Below are 19,281 nucleotides of genomic sequence, written 5' to 3' on the forward strand. Positions count from 1 at the left end.
TATACTAACTCCAGGAATTAAAAAAATCTCCCCAGTTAGAATAGGGCCATTTTTGAGTTGCATCCACCAGTTAATAAACAATGGCTCCATTCCATTTTTGGGAATAGCAGCCTTCTGTAAAATCTGGATCCCAAACTTTGGCCTTACACAAAACTCCTCTATGAAGGCATAAAAAGGACATACTCATAGCCTCTACAATGGAGTAGAGAAAACGAAGTGGCATTTTGGGCACCAGAGCATGCCCTTAGCCAGATCCCAGCCCTAGGAATACCTAACCAAACTAAGCTATTCACCCTTTATGTGGCAGAAATAAAGGGAGTGGTCACAGGGGTCCTAACCAAAGACCTGGTAGGCCAAACTAAACTAATGGCTTATATTTCCAAGAAACTAGATGGGGTAGCCACAGGGTGACCAGGATGTTTGTGAGTGGTGGTGGCTGTAGCTCTCCTGATAACAGAGACCACTAAGATTGCTTTAGGATAACATCTTGAGGTCTTTACCCCACACCAAATAAATTAATTATTTCAAACCTTGGAAATAAAAGGTCATTTATAAATGACAGGGGAAAGACTCACAAAATATCAGGCAGTTCTCTTAGATAATTCTGAAGTCAGTATCAGAACATGCAATACTTTTTTGGGGGGGGCAGGGGAGGGTGTGCCGGGGTTTGAAATCAGGAGAACTTGACCACTGAGCCACATCCTCAGCCCTATTTTATATTTTATTTAGAGATAGGGTCTCACTGAGTTGCTTAGTGCCTCAATGTTGCTGAGGCTGGCTTTGAACTGGCGATCCTCCTGTTTCAGCTTCCCAAAAAGTTGGGATTACAGGCATGCACCATTGCACACAGTATAACACCCAATATAGTTTCTTTAATGCCCACTGACCTCCCAGGTAAACTTTCATTCATGCCAGTCACCTAGACATATCTGACCAATGAGTGCCTAACCCAGAGAAACAGTTCATATATGGTAGTAGTTTTGTCTGCAATGGTCAAAGGAAGGCTGGTATGCAGTAGTTAGCATAGGGGGAAAAACAATAGAAGCTTACCCCTTGCACCCAGGGACCTCAGCTCAGAAGGCTGAGCTAACTGCCCTAAATAGAGCCCTAATGAAAGGAAGAGATAAAGTGTTCAATATACATACAGACTCCAAAAATGCATTTTTGGTGTTAAATTCTCATATGGCCATTTGAAAAAAAAAAGAGCCCTCTTTTTTTGCACCCCATTAAGCGTACAGAACAAATCTTGCAGCTGTTGGAAGCTGTGACTTTCCCCCAAAGGGTGACTGTTAAATACTTCTGGGGACATAAAAAGACATGCCAAAAGTGTCCCAAGGCAACAAAAGAGCTAATCAAATAGCCAAGGAGGCATCCATGAGAGTAGGTCCAGCCTGGCTATGGCTTTGTCCCCCTTCCAAGAAGTCAAATTATACCAAATTTATATTGCAGAGGGAGGAACAAAGCTGCTCTCAAGCCAGGAACCACTAAAGAAGAAAAATGGTGGGAAAGGAATGGACAGCTTTATCTGCCCATGTCAATTTAATGAAAGACCACTAAAACTTTATAGGACTCTTTCCACTTATGGTGAGAGATGTCTACAAAGCTTGCTGTCAGTGATCTTATAAGAAACCTGGGCCAAGACTCCTCCCACTAGTTGAACCTGTTTAACACAGGGGAACACACCCAGGGGAAGACTGTCTGATGGACTTTACGTAAATACCTGCTCGCAGGGGATTTAAGTATCTACTCGTCCTATTGTACACTTTTACTGGGTGGGTTGAAGCCTACTGTACAAGAACAGAAAGGGCTACAGAAGTGACAAAAGTATTACTAAAAGAAATAATTCCTAGATGTGGGCTTCCCTGAAGCTTACAGAGTGACAAAGGACCTTCTTTCATGATGCAGGTTACACAAGGGTTGTCAAAGCCCTGGGAATGAAATACCACCTACATTCAGCTTGGAGACCCCAGTCATCAGTAAATGTAAAAAGAACCAACCAGACTCTAAAATGGGGCCTAGCTAAACTTTGTCAGGAAACTTCTGAACCATAGGTAATCTTACTACCCCTTACTCTCATGACAACTTGAAATGCACCTAGGACCAAGCTAAATATCAGCCATTATGAAATGCTGTATGGATGGCCCTTTCTATCAAAAGTACTTGTAGCAAATCCAGAAATTGCTGAATTCATTAAATATCTTACCAATTTGGGCAAATTCCAAATGGCTATTCAAAACATAGGAAACCAAGTCCTTCCAACACTCAAAGAAGGAGAGGGCCCTTCAAATAAAATCCAGAGTATAGGGGTTAATAAAAATCTGGAAGGATCCCCAGAGGATCAATTGAGGCCAAAATGGAAAGGTCCCTATCACATAATTTTGGCTATCTCCATAGCTGTAAAAATAGTAGAGATCAACAGTTGGATTCATCTGTCAAGGGTAAAATGAGTACTGCCAGCCATCACACCCACTTGAGGAGACTTTGATCAGTGAGCCAGTTGAAGACCTCAAGTTCCTTTTCAAGAAGCAACCACCAAAACACTAGTGAATGTCTCCTCATCCTCCAGCCCACCTGACATAGGCTCCAATTTTGGGAATTATCTTCCTCTGTGGGTATATTGTGATTGGGATTCTGCTATTCCTAAGACTGTATTCTCAAGCATAAGGCCCTATATTGTCTCTTTAACATGGGGTTTCTTTTCCAGAGGACTACTATCATATTAAAAGCCTCATTCTGCTTTTCCCCATTTCTCACCTTGACCCTTGGACTAATTCTCACCCTGTAGCCAGTAATTGGATCAAACCAGCACCTGGGAAGATCTTTGGATCTGATATACCTGTTTAAAACTTTAAACTTTACCAACTATCTATTAAATCACTCAAATCCTAGATTGGCTAAGGACTGTTGGCTATGCCTATCCCCAACCTGTATAAAACACTGCCATTCCTGTTCATGCCTGGTCATAGGCTACTGGCAAAATGACTCTCCATCCTAAATATGACAGTGGTCAAACATTCCAACTCATGTCCTTAGATGATTTATGAAACTTCCAAATTAGAGAGGTGAACAAAAACACAACAACTGAAAGGGCAGTTCAACTCTTCCAGTCCTATCAAAATAATCTTACTAAAACGTAATATCATCTGCCAACATGGGGACCTATTACAACCCAAACAAGGCTCAAGTTCCAGATGCCCCTCTGTATCCAGAGGGAATAGGATCCTGGGTATAACTTGGAAACATTAGAAAACTATCTTTGTTTACTTTAAAAATTACCACACAGAATAGCCATTTAATTCCATAGTGATCCAAATTCCCCCTTTAGAAAACCAGTATGGTTCTCATAAAAACCATTTTTTAAGAAAGATACTTTATTAAGTAAAAATACAAGCTATTTTCAAAATAGGCTATGAATGACTTCTCATTGACATAAAAAGGAACCCTTGCCTTGGGAAAATAAAAGCTTTGGTGTAACCCCAGACCAGTCCCACGTCCCCTTTCAAACTCTGACAGGGGCCTTACTGGCTGGAACCCTATCTACATGGGATTCTGAAAATAATAAAATAACTCAAATCTTCTATCAAATTTAGCTTCTGTATGGAGACACCAGGAATTTTCTTCCTGTGTGGAACAAACTCTTACTTGTGTCTCTCAACCAACTGGATGGGGACTTGTACACTGGTATCTCTATTCCAAATATGCATATATCTCCTAACAATCAATCTCTAATCACACCTTTAATGACATCTACTAGAGTAGGACTGGGAATAGCTACAGGAGTTTGCGCAAGGGTGGGGTGTGTGGTGGGGGTGGGGTCTAACTACTCTCTTATTTTCAGAGTCTAAAGATCTCCCTGATACCCTAGAGGAAATAGCAAAAAATATAATTATTCTACAAAGTCAGATAGATTAATAAGCAGCAGAAGGGGACTAGGTTTGTTAATTGCTCAAAAAGGGGGATAATGTCTCTTCTTGGAGATAGAAATGTTGCTTTTATGCAAACCAACCTGGAATTGTTATGGATGCAGCAAAATAATTAAAAGGCCACGACTCCAGAATCCAATAGCAATCATCAGAACCATAGGGATCATGGTCAAAATTGTGGAACTGGATGTCTTGATTACACCCCCTGACATGACCACTTTTGATGCTCCTTCTCTTCTGGTTTTGTTGTTTAGACCATCCAGTTTAAACTTACTAACAAGGTTTATCTCTTCTCACTTAGAAGCCCTCAAACTACAGCTGAAAATTCAGCAAGGATACAAACCAATCAAACATATAGATATGAGTACTCCACTGTCTCATCTTGGCAAAGAGAGCAAGGGTTCCATGAATCCCAAATAGGTGGGAACAATGGTCCACTGTAAGCCTGAAGCAGCTATAAGAAGCTGAGACCTCCAACCCCACAGCCACCCAAAAAGAATTTTGAGATCACATCTCTCAGGGGAAAATATTAGGTAGGAGTTCAGGGATTCCAAGATGGTAGAGGCAGGGTATATGAAATATACTGCTGGAGAATAAGACAGGGAGACAAATCATAAGTCCCATTACCATGATAACTCTCGCTACTGAGGACTTATCACCATGACAACTCCTACCACAAGTTAATATTTTTAAATAACTAATGGGGTTAAAGTGGGCAGTATTCTCATTAGGTTTCTAAAGTAACCAATGTGGGGAAATGGACAATACTCTAATCAGGTACCATAAGGTAACAATGGGGACAAATGGGGTAAGGTCTTCAACCCAGACCATACAGGAAAGAGAACACCTCATAGCTCAGCATATAAGACACTAATTTCCAGATACTGGAGCCTTCAGCCTATCTTTCTTGTTCAGTCCACTCTGTTCTACCTTACAGAGCACTTCTCTTATCTTCACCTTAAATAAATCTGTACTTAACCAATTATTTGTGTGTGTACAGCTCAGTTCTTTGCTCAGGACATCAAGGACCTGGACCCCAGCTGGACACCCCAATAATATTACTTGGTCCCATCCCTTCTTTATATATATCCCTATTTATCTGCATGGGAATATTTACTATGTACTTTTATATATTGGATGTATGTAAGCTGCTTTTTATTTTTATAGGAGCTCATGCTGAGAATTTGCCTTGAGTCTCAGGAGACTTTGGACTTGTAATTTTGGGAAATCATAGTACATTTGAGATTATAGGTATACTTGGAAATGGACTAAAATGTATTTTGCATTGTGAGATGTGCATGAGGAAGAACAAACTTTGAGGGGTGGAATGTCATTGTTTCAATATGAGATGTCCTCCAAAGGCTCATGTGTGAAACAATGCAAGAAAGTGTAGAAATGATTGGTTATGAAAGCCTTAATCCAATCAGTGAATTAATCCACTGATAGGAGTTAACTTAGTGGTAAGTGTAGGATGTAGGATGTGTCTGCAAGAGGTACATCACTGGGGGCACGCATTAGGGGTATATATTTTGTCCCTGGAGAATGAAGTCTCCTTGCTTTGTGGCTCCATGTCCTGCTTTCTTCCACCACACTCTTCTGCTATGATGGTCTGTCTCACCTGAAGTCCCATGGAATGGAGGCAGCTGAAACAATGAGCCCCCAAATAAACTTACACTTTTCTAAAATTGTTTTGTCAGGGCTTTTGTTTGCAGCAGCAAAAATACTGACTAAAATAATAAGTGAAGACAAATTTGTTGATTGGAGAGGACCTGCTGTGGCAGGTAGACACTAAGAGGGCATCCTTTGTTTCCTATCCATTGATATACCCTGCCTCATACTTTTGTCTTCTCTCTGTGATTGTGGACTAGAACTGAAATTTGCTTTGAAAGAATACTGTCTTGCTAGCAAAATTTCTTCCATGGTGGCTTTGATTTAACTTGCTACAATATCAGGAAAAGCCACATAAGAAGGAACTAAATGGGGCCTCTTGTGGAGCCACAAGGAACTGTGGGCCTTGGTCCTATAGCTTTCCCTACAGTTTTCCATTTACATTTGTAATAAAGCAAAATCCCTTTCATATAACACTATATTGAATCATTGGTAATGAGTATCTCATAATAAAACTATCTTTATTCCTTTCTCCTATGATTTGCATTATTATAATTCAATTTGCTTACATATAAGCATACCTGTGAGGGAAGAGTCCTATACCAGGAATATTTGAATATGATTGATGGACAAAGGGAAGTAAATAGCAACATCAAAGATACTGTGCCTGCCCATCTCTAACTTTGCTTCTCCCCAGACACAACTGCTGCTGGTAATGCTTAGGAACTTCTCTGGTGGACAGCAACTATCCTCACTGTTTGTGAATATCTTTCTGCAAGGCAGACCTCATGGTCTGAAATAACCTTTCAAGGAACACACACAATCATTCAAAACTCCTATGCACAGGATGCATTCCTCTGTGAGCTGCCTCTGCCCTGCCCCTCTCTCCTGCCCAATTCCCCATGCTATGTCCTCCTGCTCCTGCCATCCTCACATATCATTGTTCCTAGTATGCTTCATATTCTCTGGACTCTTCTCATCTGCTGGCCTGTGCCACTAAAACACATTTCCTATTTAAGTTTCCTCTTCTGTTTTCTTGACTCACTGCTCTCCACTTTTCAGAACATTCTCCCATGTTCCTCCTCCAAGAGGCCTTCTTTGTCCATTCCAGTGCAGGACCACTGCTCTCTTCTGAATTCCAAGTGTGGCTCTTCCTCTTGCAGTTTCCTTTCCTACAAAGCTTTCTGAGTGCCCACCAGACTGAAATACCAGGGAATATGAAAAGTCAGTGTTTGCTATTTTACACGAGCCCAACATGTATAATAAAGAGCAACACAAAAGATTCTCTTTTACATTGAATTTCACAATTCATGTCTCAAACTCCTCACCTACATCCTTACCCACTTTCCAGTAAGTTCCAAATCTTCCAATATGAAGGGATATTGAACTGAAAGATTGACTTATTTATTTTACTTCCTCTGTTCTCATGACAGGGCATGAACTCAGAGATGGAAACCTCAGCCTCTTTCTTCTCTGGCTTCCCTTTCCCAAACCACTGAGAAGATCTTCTGATGGACCACACCACTTTTTACCTCATCTACACCTCTTTACCTTTTCATATTTGTCCTCTTAGACCTAGGAAATCTCATTCTCTAAAATTCAGCTCTATTGGGGCTGGAGATGTGGCTCAAGTGGTAGCGTGCTTGCCTGGCATGTGCAGGGCACTGGGTTTGATCCTCAGCACCACATAAAAATAAAATAAAGAGATTGTGTCCACCTAAAAAACTAAAAAAATTAAAAAATTGAAAAAAGTTTTAAAAAATAAAATTCACCTCTATTAATATGACTTCCTTGAAAAATATTTTCAAATCCTTTTCCATTATACACTTTCACTAATTTTACTATGTGTGTTTTTTTTTTCAGTGTTTTGGGGGTAGTACTGGGTATTGAATACTGGGGTGCGTAACCACTGATCCACATCCCTAATCCTTTTTATTTATTTACTTATTATTTTGCAAGAGGGTCTCGCTAAGTTGCTGTGTGGTCTTTACTAGTACAGTACTGAGTCATGGGGGACTTAGGTCTTTCCCTGTTAAGACAATCTGGCATTTCTGTGTGTAGACTGCCCAAGGCATGAGATCTCTGCTCTCACTCTACCAATGGGACAGCTCTCCTAGCTCCGGAATTGAGCATAATCCACTGGGTTTGGTCAGTCCACCTCCTGTCTTGTTTGGCAAAGAATATTTTGTAGAAAACCTTTGAAGTTCCATTGTATGAATAAACCAAAAGAGGGTTTGTCTCTCTCTCTCTTTCCTGTGTGAAGCTGGACCCCTAAGGTCGTAGAGCCGTCCTGCCCCTGCTTTTCAAAATTACTCCCTTGTCATGTGGTCTTTTTGTTGCCTTATTTTTTTAGCCTTGTTTCTCAGTCAGTTCACTCCACACAGAGGAACTCTGACTCAATTGCCTGCACAGACGTGGGTGGGACTGATGGTTTTGAAATCAGGATCCTCTTCCCTCAGGCTCCCAAACTCCTGGGATTTCAGGTGTGCCCACCAAGCTCAACTTTTTTTTTTCTTTCTTCAAATTTGTCATAATCACTGTTACCCTGGATCTTTTGCTGTTACCACTGTCAACATGTGCCAACATGTGCAAAATGGGTGTCAATAGACAATGGTGTAGCTCCTAAGAATGTTTACTTTACCTCACTCTTCATCCTAGAAATATCTCTGACACTTTTCATTTCAATCAGCGTTATTTCAGAGAAAATTTCTGAAACACATTAAAATAAGAAATGTATAAGTATAATAAATGTACTAAAAGTAAGATTTTCATTAAATTTAGGAAAGGGTAATGTTTGAAAAATTAAAATAATTGCAATGGTTACTTGGAAACAAGTATGAATACAATTCTGAACATAGAAATGAAAGACTTTAAAATACAATGCAAAAATACAACTTTGGTTGTTGACTATGTTTATAGGACCAAATAAAAATATACAAATAAAAAGAAAACTTATGACCGAGTGTTAAATGTATTTGCACACAAAACCAAAAACCAAGAAGAAATATTTAATACCAACATTGAAGTGCTGAAATGTCAAAGGTCAGTCAGCAGAGTGATTTTTTTGATCACTCATATAAAAGAAGTAAATCTCCCAAGTAACATAATGAAAGAGAGGAAGGAGCTGCTGTTTTCTTACTGAATCTATGTGGAGGCTCTAAGCTCTGAGGCTCAAACTATGGCCCTATCCTTGGTCAACATGGTCTGGAGGAGGAGGAACATGCCATCCTGGTCCTTTGAGCTTGTGCATGAATCAACCAGGACTGCACCTCAGCCTACAACCACTGTTTGCAGTTATTAAAGGTGTTAAAGTGGAGGTTAGCACTGGGGAGACTATCTATGGGTTTCAAAGATGTTGAAGTTGTTAAATGTCTACAACAATGTGATAAAGTTCTAAACCCTCCTATTTATTCAAGATAACAATGGGAATATTGGTATTAGATGCAAGGCATGCAGGCTACTACTCTTATCTTTCTCTATGTTAGAACAGCACAGTGGTTAAGAGAAAAGGCTCTGGAGGGAAAATTCTTGTCTTAAATTAAGTCTCTTAGTACCTAACAGGAGAGTAAGAAAATGAGGTATAAACTAAGGGAAAAAAGAAAACAGAGCTAAAAAGTAGACACACATATAAATAATAATTTATAAGATGATCAGTGGAGAAAAGGTTGATTTTCCTATAAATGTTTTAGAAAACTGAATAGGAAGAATGAAAATCTAACCTTTGACTTTATATTACACAGTAAATAAATTCAGGTGGATCATAGACATAAATATAGAAATAATTAACACATTATGTAGAACACAATTTAGGAAAATATCTTCATGACAAGGTTACAAGATGCAATTTCTTAAATTAGACCTATAAAGTATTTCCCATTAAAAAGGATATTCTAGTAAAGTCGATGTGAACAGTTTCTGGAGAAAGATTTGGGTCATGCTTAAATTATTCTATCCTGTTTTGTAGGATAGAACTGAACATTGGAAATGGTAATAGCTCCCTCTTGATATACTGATATACTGTGAGGACTGTATGAACCACAGACATGTAACACATATGTTTCAATTAACTATGGATCAAACCTATACAGAGATATAAGATTACAATGAAGCTGAAGAATGCCTATCACCTAGCCATTGTAACATCATAGCACAGTGCATTTCAGTGTGCTAGTGTAAAAAATCCTACCAGGTTGCTAGTTATAACAAAATAAAGCATAATTCTTGAGAATTCTCCCTGCTCAGGAGCCCCAAGTGGCTCTGCCACAGCCTTTTTTGGCTTATAAACTGCAGGTGCTGAGAAATCTCTAGGGAGAGTTTTGGATATACCAAAAGCCAGGAAGTAGCAGAATCAATTCTGACAAGCCTCTTATAATTGCAAGAGAATAGGATGTGAAATACTGCATCAGAGTATCACACTTACTAAAACATCTTGAAAGTTCCTAAAATTATATATTATAATAATCATAACAATTGTTACTAAATTTTTAATAGTTATAAATAATACGTATAATATCCAAAAAGAGAGATTTCAAGATGACTAAGTTCAGAAGGTGATGGAGTGTGTCTAGGCAGAAACCCTCAATTCTTCCACAACCAAGAAACAAAGCAGTTAAAGAACAGCTGACTAGAGAGGTGGGTGACAGAAAACACCCTGAAACTCAATATGGACAGCTTGAAACTTGGAAGGACTTGAAATTTGATTATCAGAGTAGAAAATCAGGACAGAATTCTTTGACTCTCAACCCTGACTAGGGATGGGGGTAACAAAAAGAGAAAGAAAATAAAAGCCTGTAAGTTTACTTCCTTAACACAAATGAAAAGAAAAGCAGACCAAGTTACAAATAGGATAGGAGCAGCAAACGGTGAAGGCGATCACATACTTTAGCCAAAATTGTGGGCTGAAAGCTTTATCAGGCTGGGCAGTCATTCTGTAGAGTCCACAGCTATACAGCCTCCCTGGAAGAAATTAAATATGCACAGCTTCTTTCCACTTACAGATAGTAACAAAACCATAGGCAATGCCTCTGAAATGGGTTGGTAATTTATTTAGAAGGAACCTGTAGTGGGATCATTGCTACCCAAAGGTTATCAAAACCCCTCCCACTCACTGAGGACACGGGGAGTGAGCTGGGGCTGACCTGAGAACAAATCACCTTGGGAAATTCTAACCCTGACCTAGTACTCCCCACATCTTCCACAACAGCTCAGGCAAAGTTGGGCCAACTGACACCCTACCCCTATGATGTTGATAGGTAAACCCTGGTGATCTGCAGCAGCCAGGATGGGGATTCTATGCCACAGGCCATCCATAGAGAGCCTGTGCTTACAGGTCCCACATTTGCAGACAGACACTAAATTCTATGTCACTATAGAGAAGTCCCTGTGCAGTGAAGTGGGTACTCAGTTTTCCACAGTAGTAAGTAACAGCCCTGAGCCCTGTACCTTACACCCTTGCACCCAACAGAAAGAGCCAGCAGATACAGCATCCTCTAAACATGAAGATTTGGGCAACTGGGATGATTAACAAGTTCCAGCAGGCAAGAAAACCATAGGAACTAGGGATGTAGCTTCTGTGCCTCAGCACCTCTAGTAGAGTCTACAATGAAAGTTTCAGAATTGTGAGTTAACTCAATTCTCATTCATATGCATATAGTCGTTTTCTGAGGATACCCCCAGGCAGCCACTGGAAACAATCAGCACATACACAATGGCAATACACCCCACAAAGGGGCTTAACAGAGGAGCATCCCACAGACATCACCCACCACCAATGTGCCTAGGTACAAGCCCACTAACCTGTGTGGCCTATGTACTCCAGAATAGGCAACAGCCCCACACTCCCACCTAAGCAACTCAGCATTACCTCAAACAGACTACAAACCTGGCACACTCTGAAATGTACACAGGGGAGCCCACCCACAATTTGACAGTGCTAGATACATGGAGATTTACTTCAAGAGGACACACAAGACTACACACCTGATGGGGTATAACCAGCTGCTAAGTCATAATTAAGGACTGTATTCTCTGACCCAATAAAAAGATAGTAGGCACTGGCCATACTAAAGATTGGAAACGGTCTCCCAGAATAATATCAGAGGTGAGCTGGTGTTATCACAACCTCCACACTCAAGAAAACTAAAGTCCAAGAGTGATGGGCATCTTCTAAACGTCCTATATTTTGATGAAATCCAAATGAAGAATTAAGAAGAAATCCTGCACCTTGGCATGGAATATCATAAATTTTTTTGATATAGCAGTAATGGCAATTTTTTTTTTTGATACCAGGGATTGAACTCAGGGGCACTCAACCACTGAGCCACATCCCCAGCCCTATTTTGTATTTTTTAAACTTTTATTTCATTTTATTTTTTTAAATTTTATTTTATGTGGTGCTGAGGATGGAACCAAGTGCGTGTGCTAGGTGAGCACTCTACCGCTGAGCCCCAGCCCCAGCCCCACTATTCTGTATTTTACTTAGAGACAGGGTCTCACTGAGCTGCTTAGTGCCTCTCCATTGCTGAGGCTGGCTCTGAACTCATGATCCTCCTGCATCAGCCTCTTGAACTGCTGAGATCATAGGTGTGCACCATTGTGCCCAGCTAGTAATGGCAATTTTGATCTTATAAATAGAACTTTTCATATTGAATTAACAGATATTCCCTTATTATATGATATTAAAGCCCTCAACCCAATTGATTATATTTCTTCTAATGTTTTCAAGCATTAAATGGAATCCTTTTCCAATCTCTGCTTTCTTAGCTTCAGTACTTGGTCTTCTTAGTCTCTCTTTTCCTTTTAACCATTACTTGTTCTCCCTCAAACCCCCACCCATTCTTTCTTCTTTTTTATCTTAGTTTGTATCATTTTTATATTTTCTTTTCTCTTTTTTTTGTTTGTTCATTTTTTTATCTTCTACCTTTTTAAACTCTATCTTGTGTAATAGTAATTTTACAATCATTAATAACTAATTCTCAAACTATTCAGAAACATTATTACCATTTGGAGAATTTTCAATAAGATTTTTCCTTAAGGTTTATTAGTATATGGCTTCAATCTGAAGTGACTGCAGTAGAAGTTTTAGTATCTTCTTTCAAATTGGTGTTGATACTGGGAATAGCGGAATATATTTGCTGAGTGGGAGTATTAATATCTGGATATTTGCCTAGACTGGGGCAATTAATAGAAAGAATCTAAATACTGCCTTGCATAAAAGTAGAAGAGATAATCATCACAGCAGATGGGTTGACACACAATATGAAAAATTAAGGGAACAAGCCACTCCAAACAACCCATAACACTTCAACAGCTAATCCCACTGACACCACAATAAAGTAAATGTTGAATAAAAAATTTAGAAAGTTCATAGTTAAAATGTTTAATGAACTGAAAAAAGATAAAAGGAAGGAAGAAAGAGAGAAAATATAGGATGTTAAAGATAATTTCAATCAAAAGATAGATATTCTGAAAAAGAACCAAACAGAAATCATGGAAGTGAAAGACTCAATAAATCAAATTAAAGTTGGGGTGGAAGCATTGCCAATAGACTAGACCACATAGAAGACAGATTCTCAGCTGACTCACAATGGATCATACACCTAAATGTAAGTGCTAAATAGGCCAAACCTAACACATGCTTGTGATTTAAGGTTAACAATGGGTTCTAAGATATGACATCAAAGGCAGAAGTAACAGAACAAAAATAGATATATCAATCTTTATCAAAATTAGGATTTTTGTGATTCAAAGTATAGAAATTACAATAGCAAGCAAACCCAAAGAATGGGAGAAAAATATTTGAAAATCTTAAAACTGCTAAGTTTCTAGTATCATGAATGTTTGAAAACTTTTACAACTCAAAAGTAAAGAAAACCCAATATCCCTATTGAAATATGGGGGAATTATTTGAAATGATATTGTTCCGAGAAAGCAATAGGCATGTCCAATAAATGTATGGAAACATGCTTGATGCCATTTGCCATTAGGAAAATGCAAAGTAAAGAACCATGGCTGTGCCCTGAACTACATATTTCCACTAAGTGGAACAAGGCAAAACACTGCGTTTTAATTTATTAGACATTCCCCAAAACACAAAAATATAAAGATAAAGAGATTAGTGATACTAGTGGCATGGAGGACAAGAAAATGAAATAGGTAAAGTATAGGAGTTTCTTTAGGGCATTGAAAAATATGCTGGTCGGTACAAGATAGTGGTTTACAAATCCTACACAACTACAAAAGAGGGAATGTTAATTTGTGCAAATTAATCATTATTTAGTGTGTTGAAACATTCCAAAGAGGAACACAGAAAAAATAACAATATCACAAATATATGAAATAACTATACTAAAGGGAATGGAGGGAAAGAGGATGACCTGTATTACTTAGGAAATAGGTAGAGATTTTGATTATAAAGTCCAAATTTACATTAGCCTTGCACTTTAGTGGGTAAAAATTTTCCCATGGACTTATGGATTAAAAATCTTGATTCTGTTATGCATGCATTTTTTGGACTGAATGGTTAAGTAAATGAAACTAACTTTCTTACTTTTGAGATATAGGCTGTCAATGAGCAGGTTGGTTCATGTGGTATAGGATCAGATCATGTAGTGTTGAACGTACTAATATTATGTTTAATTTAAACTATATAAACATAGGCACATGTAGAAATATTTTTAGATCAGATATGGTGTTAATTATGTACATAAAGAATTTTTTTAACAGCTGACGAAGCACTGAATCAAAAAGTACTCCCTAGTAGCTGTTGGTATAGTTAGTTGTCCAGATATCCATTTCTGATACCAATCTGCAATACAAAGCAACTAGAATTTTGTAAACAAAGGATAGATACAGGGTTTGGTCAGAAAATCAGCCTGGATCACCTTTAAGAGTTAGAATGTAGGGGCTGGGGATGTGGCTCAAGCGGTAATGCACTCGCCTGGCATGCACGGGGCACTGGGTTCGATCCTCAGCACCACATACAAATAAAATAAAGATGTTGTGTCCACCAAAAACTAAAAAATAAATATTAAAAAATTCTCTCTCTCTCTCTCTCTCTCTCTCTCTCAAAAAAGAGTTAGAATGTAAAGAAAAAATGCAAACCAAGTATATAACCAACCAACCAAGCACATGATAATATCAATTATAATGATGTAGATATATAGAAATGGCATAGAAACCAACCAAAAGGTTTTCCAATGCCCAAAACTGAATCAGTTTGAGCAGCCAAATAAATAAAGTAGAATAAAGTATAATAGAATATGTGTTAATTTTGCAGCACTGTAACAAATATACTTAACAAGAACAATTTAGAGGAAGAAAAAGGTTATTTTTGCTCATGGATTCAGAATGTCAGTCCGTAGTCAGCCAACTCCATTGCACCTGGCCTGAGGTGAGGCAGAATATCGTGGTAGAAGGGTGTAGCAGAAGAGCACTGCTCTACTTATGGTGACCAGGAAGCAGATAGAGAGAAAGAGTAAAGGGTGTAAGGAAAATGGATCTTTCCGGTGATCCAACTCTTCCAATAATGCCTCATCTGCCTATAATTACTAACAATGAGAATGAACTGATGAGGTTACATTTTTCATGATGCAATCATTTTAGCTCTGAATTTTCCTGTATCATCACAGGACATTTGGGGGGACACCTCATATCCAAACCATGACCCCCAAAACTTGTGTCCATGTCACAATGCAAAATGCACTCAGTCCATCTTCAAGATACCTGTAATCTTAACAGATGTGGCAATATCAAAAAGTCTAAGTCCAAAGACTCTCAAATCAAGGCAAATTCTTGGCTGTGAGCTCCTATGGTGACCAAAAGTAAGTTATAAACATTCAATTTATAGTGGTACAGAATAAACATTTCCATACCAAAAGGGACAAGTAGAGGCATAAAAAGAAGGAAGGGAACAAGACAAGACCTAAACCCTGCTGGACAGACATTAAGTCCAGCAAATCCATGTCAAGAATGTGATCTCCAAAATGTTTAGGAAGTCCACCCCTTTGACCTTGCTGGTTGCACCTCTCATGTCCTGTCTCTTAGCCTGGATCTCCCCACAGTCAGAGCCTTCATCAGCAGACAGTCCATTTATTGGCATCTCTTAATTTTTGAGATCTCCATTCCAGCTTTGGTTTCACCTTCAAAGTTGCATGCATTGCCCTCTCAGGGGCTGCCCCCAAGGGTTCCTACCCTGTCTCACATTGCCTGACCTCCCAGGCCTTCCTCTGAAATTTCAATAGAAACGTCCATGATCACTCAACTCTAATACGAGCTTGAACAGTAGCTAGGCCTCCTGGGACCACAGTTACAGAGGCCTTTGAGTGCCTGGGCAGCTGAGTACAGTACAATGAATCCTAGAGAAATAGCTTTCTAATTTTCCTGTCAAAGCAGGATGCCAAACAGTCTCTTAAGTGAGTGTTGACTTCTACATTGGGCCTGCAATGGGTGTGTCCTTGCTAATTCCTGAGATGCCCTCTATGTATCTTCCAATTGTCTCAGAGAAAAATACTTACCTTCAGTGGCTGTAATCTCTTCAACAACCCCAACTTCCATGGTCTCAGTTTTACATGCACTTCCCTGGCCAAATTGCAAGTTTTATAAATCCATCTTCTCTACTCTCTCCTCCTGATTTTCAAAGTAAAATTGGCTAAATATATCCAGCAATATGTGCACCACCACCTGAATGTTGTGCTGCCTTGAAATTTCCTCTGCCAGATTAATTAGTCCTTCATCTTTAAATTCAGCCTCACATAAAGTCTCAGGACATGGGCAAAATGTTGACAAGTTTTTTGCCAGAATGTAACACCTGTGGGCTCTGGTCTGATTCCCAACTGAATTTTATTCCCCCTCTGAAACCTCATGAACACAGTCTTTACTCTGAGCATTTCAACCACTATTCTGGTCTTCTGATTTCCCAACAGAATCACCCACAAAACTTTGATTATGACTTTCTAAGGCTTCTCTGTCTTGTGTCTCTAATTTTTTCCAAATTTCTTTTATATACCAGTCCCAAGGCTTCTGAACCACATGGTCAGTTTAGTGAAGCAAAGGCCCCAATCCTTGTCACCAGTTTCAGTGTTAATCAGCTTTTTGTCACTGTGACCAAAATAAACTTAGAAGGGAAAAATTTTATTGGGAGCTTACAGTTACAGAGTATCAGTCCATGGCCAGCCAACTCCATTGCTCTAGGCCCAACATCAGGCAGAACATCATAGCAGAAGAGCATGGTGCAGAATTGCTCCATTCATAGTGGCCAGAAAGCGGAGAAAGGGAGGAGGCTGTTATAGGGAAGATAAACCCATCCAGAGTAAGCCCTCAGTGATCCGCCTCTTCCAGTCACATCCCACAGCTCAGAGTTACCACCAGGACAATAATTCTTTCATATTAGAATGGACTGATTAGATTATAGCTCTAATAATCTGAAAATTTCAACTTTTAACATTCCTGTATTGACACAGGAACTTTTGGTGGACACCTCATTTCCAAATTATAATATAAAATAAATAATCATGTTGCATACTGATAAAAATAAATTCATGAATATATAACTGATGGAGGAAAATAAAGTCTATGCTGAAGGCTTTAAAAGTAATTATACAAAAGAAAATTTATTGATTTTTCTATACACAGAGGTTGAATATGACTTTCTAGTTTTTAAGTGTGTGCGATTCCTAGTGATTTATTTTTGAAAAGTAAATCAAATAAACAGAAAAAAAGAATTTTATGGTAGAGAATTCTAACAAAACTACCTCATCCAGTTGACCTAAGTAATATCAGTGGTGTTAAATCATACTGATAGTATGTAATGTTGACAAGATGTAATGAGAACTTCATTTCACATCTGTGGGTTTCCTCCCCGCAGTATTCTAGGCTAATATAACATGAGAAAAGCATCAGTAAAATCCCCAAAGAGGGATGTCAATCATAAAAGAGAGGGATGTCAATCACAAAATAAAAAGAAAGAGAAACTGTCATAGCTACAGGAGCCAAAGAACACAGGCTATCTAGATGTGAAAGAATTTTCTTTGTGGAATATGGAAAGAGAAAATGGATATTAAATAAAAATTAAGAAAATCTGAAGAAAGTAAGAGTATTCATAGATGATAGTACATAGTACTTTTCAAATTATGAAAAATGTGTCAATAAATTAATAGGTAAAATATTAGAGAAATTGTGTTTTGGGTAGATGCAAATTCTCTGTATCATCTTAGTAACTTACATGTAAGTCTAAAATTTGCTGAAAATGAAAAAAAAAAACAGTTTTAAAAAAACGCACTGTCAAGTTTACTGAATATTAGCAACTTTACTGATGTCCACTAAGTGCCTTTCCCAAATTTTATTCCTTCCTAATCCTCTAATGGTAGCTATTATTTCAAATTTTCTGTTTGTCATTCCTCATGCCATACTTTGAGTATGCTTTTTATCCCAGTGAAAGGTTCTTGTGTAGGATACTAGATTCCTGTAGGTGATATTGGAACATGGTGTGAACCTTTAAGAGGTGGGGTTTAGTAGGGATGTTCAGAGTTTTTGTTGTTGTTGTGTGTATGTGTGTGTGTGTGTGTGTGTTTGTGTGTGTGTGTATGTGTGTGTATATGACCCAGGGTCTCATACATGCTAGGCAAACATTTTACTACTGACCTACATCACCATCCCATTAGGAATTTCTAAACAAAAGATACAAAGAAGACCCTTATTTCCTGGTTAAGTGAAAAATCCAACAAAAATATATAATGATAGTAAATATGTATGTCCCAAATGTTAACATATCCAATTACATTTAAAAATTCTGGGTGACTCAAACATACCTTTATCACCAATAGACAGGTTATCAAAGCATAAAATCAATAAACATATATTCAACCTAAATAATACTATAAACCAAAGGAACAAAACAGGCATCTATATAATATTTCACTCCAAAACAGCTGAATTTACCAACTCCTCAGCAGTTCATGGAACACTTTCCAGAATAGACTATAAGTCTTAGCAAATACAAAAAAAATCAATGTTATCCCATGCATCCTATAAGAACATAATGGAATGAAAATCAATAGCAAGAAATTAATAGAAACCACATAAACACATAGAGATAAAACAATACTTTTTAAAATGAAGAATGAACCCGAGAAGAACCCCTGAGGAGAAATCAAGACATTTTTAGAAGCTAATGGAATCAAAGTTACAACACAGAGGAGAGGGGAAGGGAATGGGAGGGAGGGGAAAAGAGGTGAGAGGAGAGAAGTGAGGGAAGAGAAGAGGATAGGAAAGGAAAAACACTCCTAGCACCATGGACAAAATATATATCCCAAAGACATGCTCCCAGTGACCTATCTTTTCCAACCACATCCTGCCTACCTACAGTTACCATCTAGTTAATGCCTATCAGGGAATTAATGTACTGATTGGGTTAAAATTCTCACCACTCAATCAATTTACTCTAAACACTCATGCACTATCTCACACATCAGATCTAGCTAATCCCTATCAGGGAATTAATGCTTTGGTTAGGTTAAAAATCTCATAACCCAAACATTTCACCTCTAAAAATCTGTGCATTATCTCTCACATGAGTTTTTTGGGGACATTTCATATCTAAACGATAACATTTCACCCCTAGTCCCTAAGAGTTCATGCTCATCTTATAATGCAAAATACATTTAGTTCATTTCCAGGAGTCCCCACAGTCTTAAAAGTTTTAGCATTTTCTGTCCATGTCTGAACTCTCCTTTGAAATTCAGTGTAAATTATC

This window comes from Marmota flaviventris, chromosome 2 (assembly GCF_047511675.1).
Source record: "Marmota flaviventris isolate mMarFla1 chromosome 2, mMarFla1.hap1, whole genome shotgun sequence".
In the NCBI taxonomy this organism is placed as follows: Eukaryota; Metazoa; Chordata; class Mammalia; order Rodentia; family Sciuridae; genus Marmota; species Marmota flaviventris.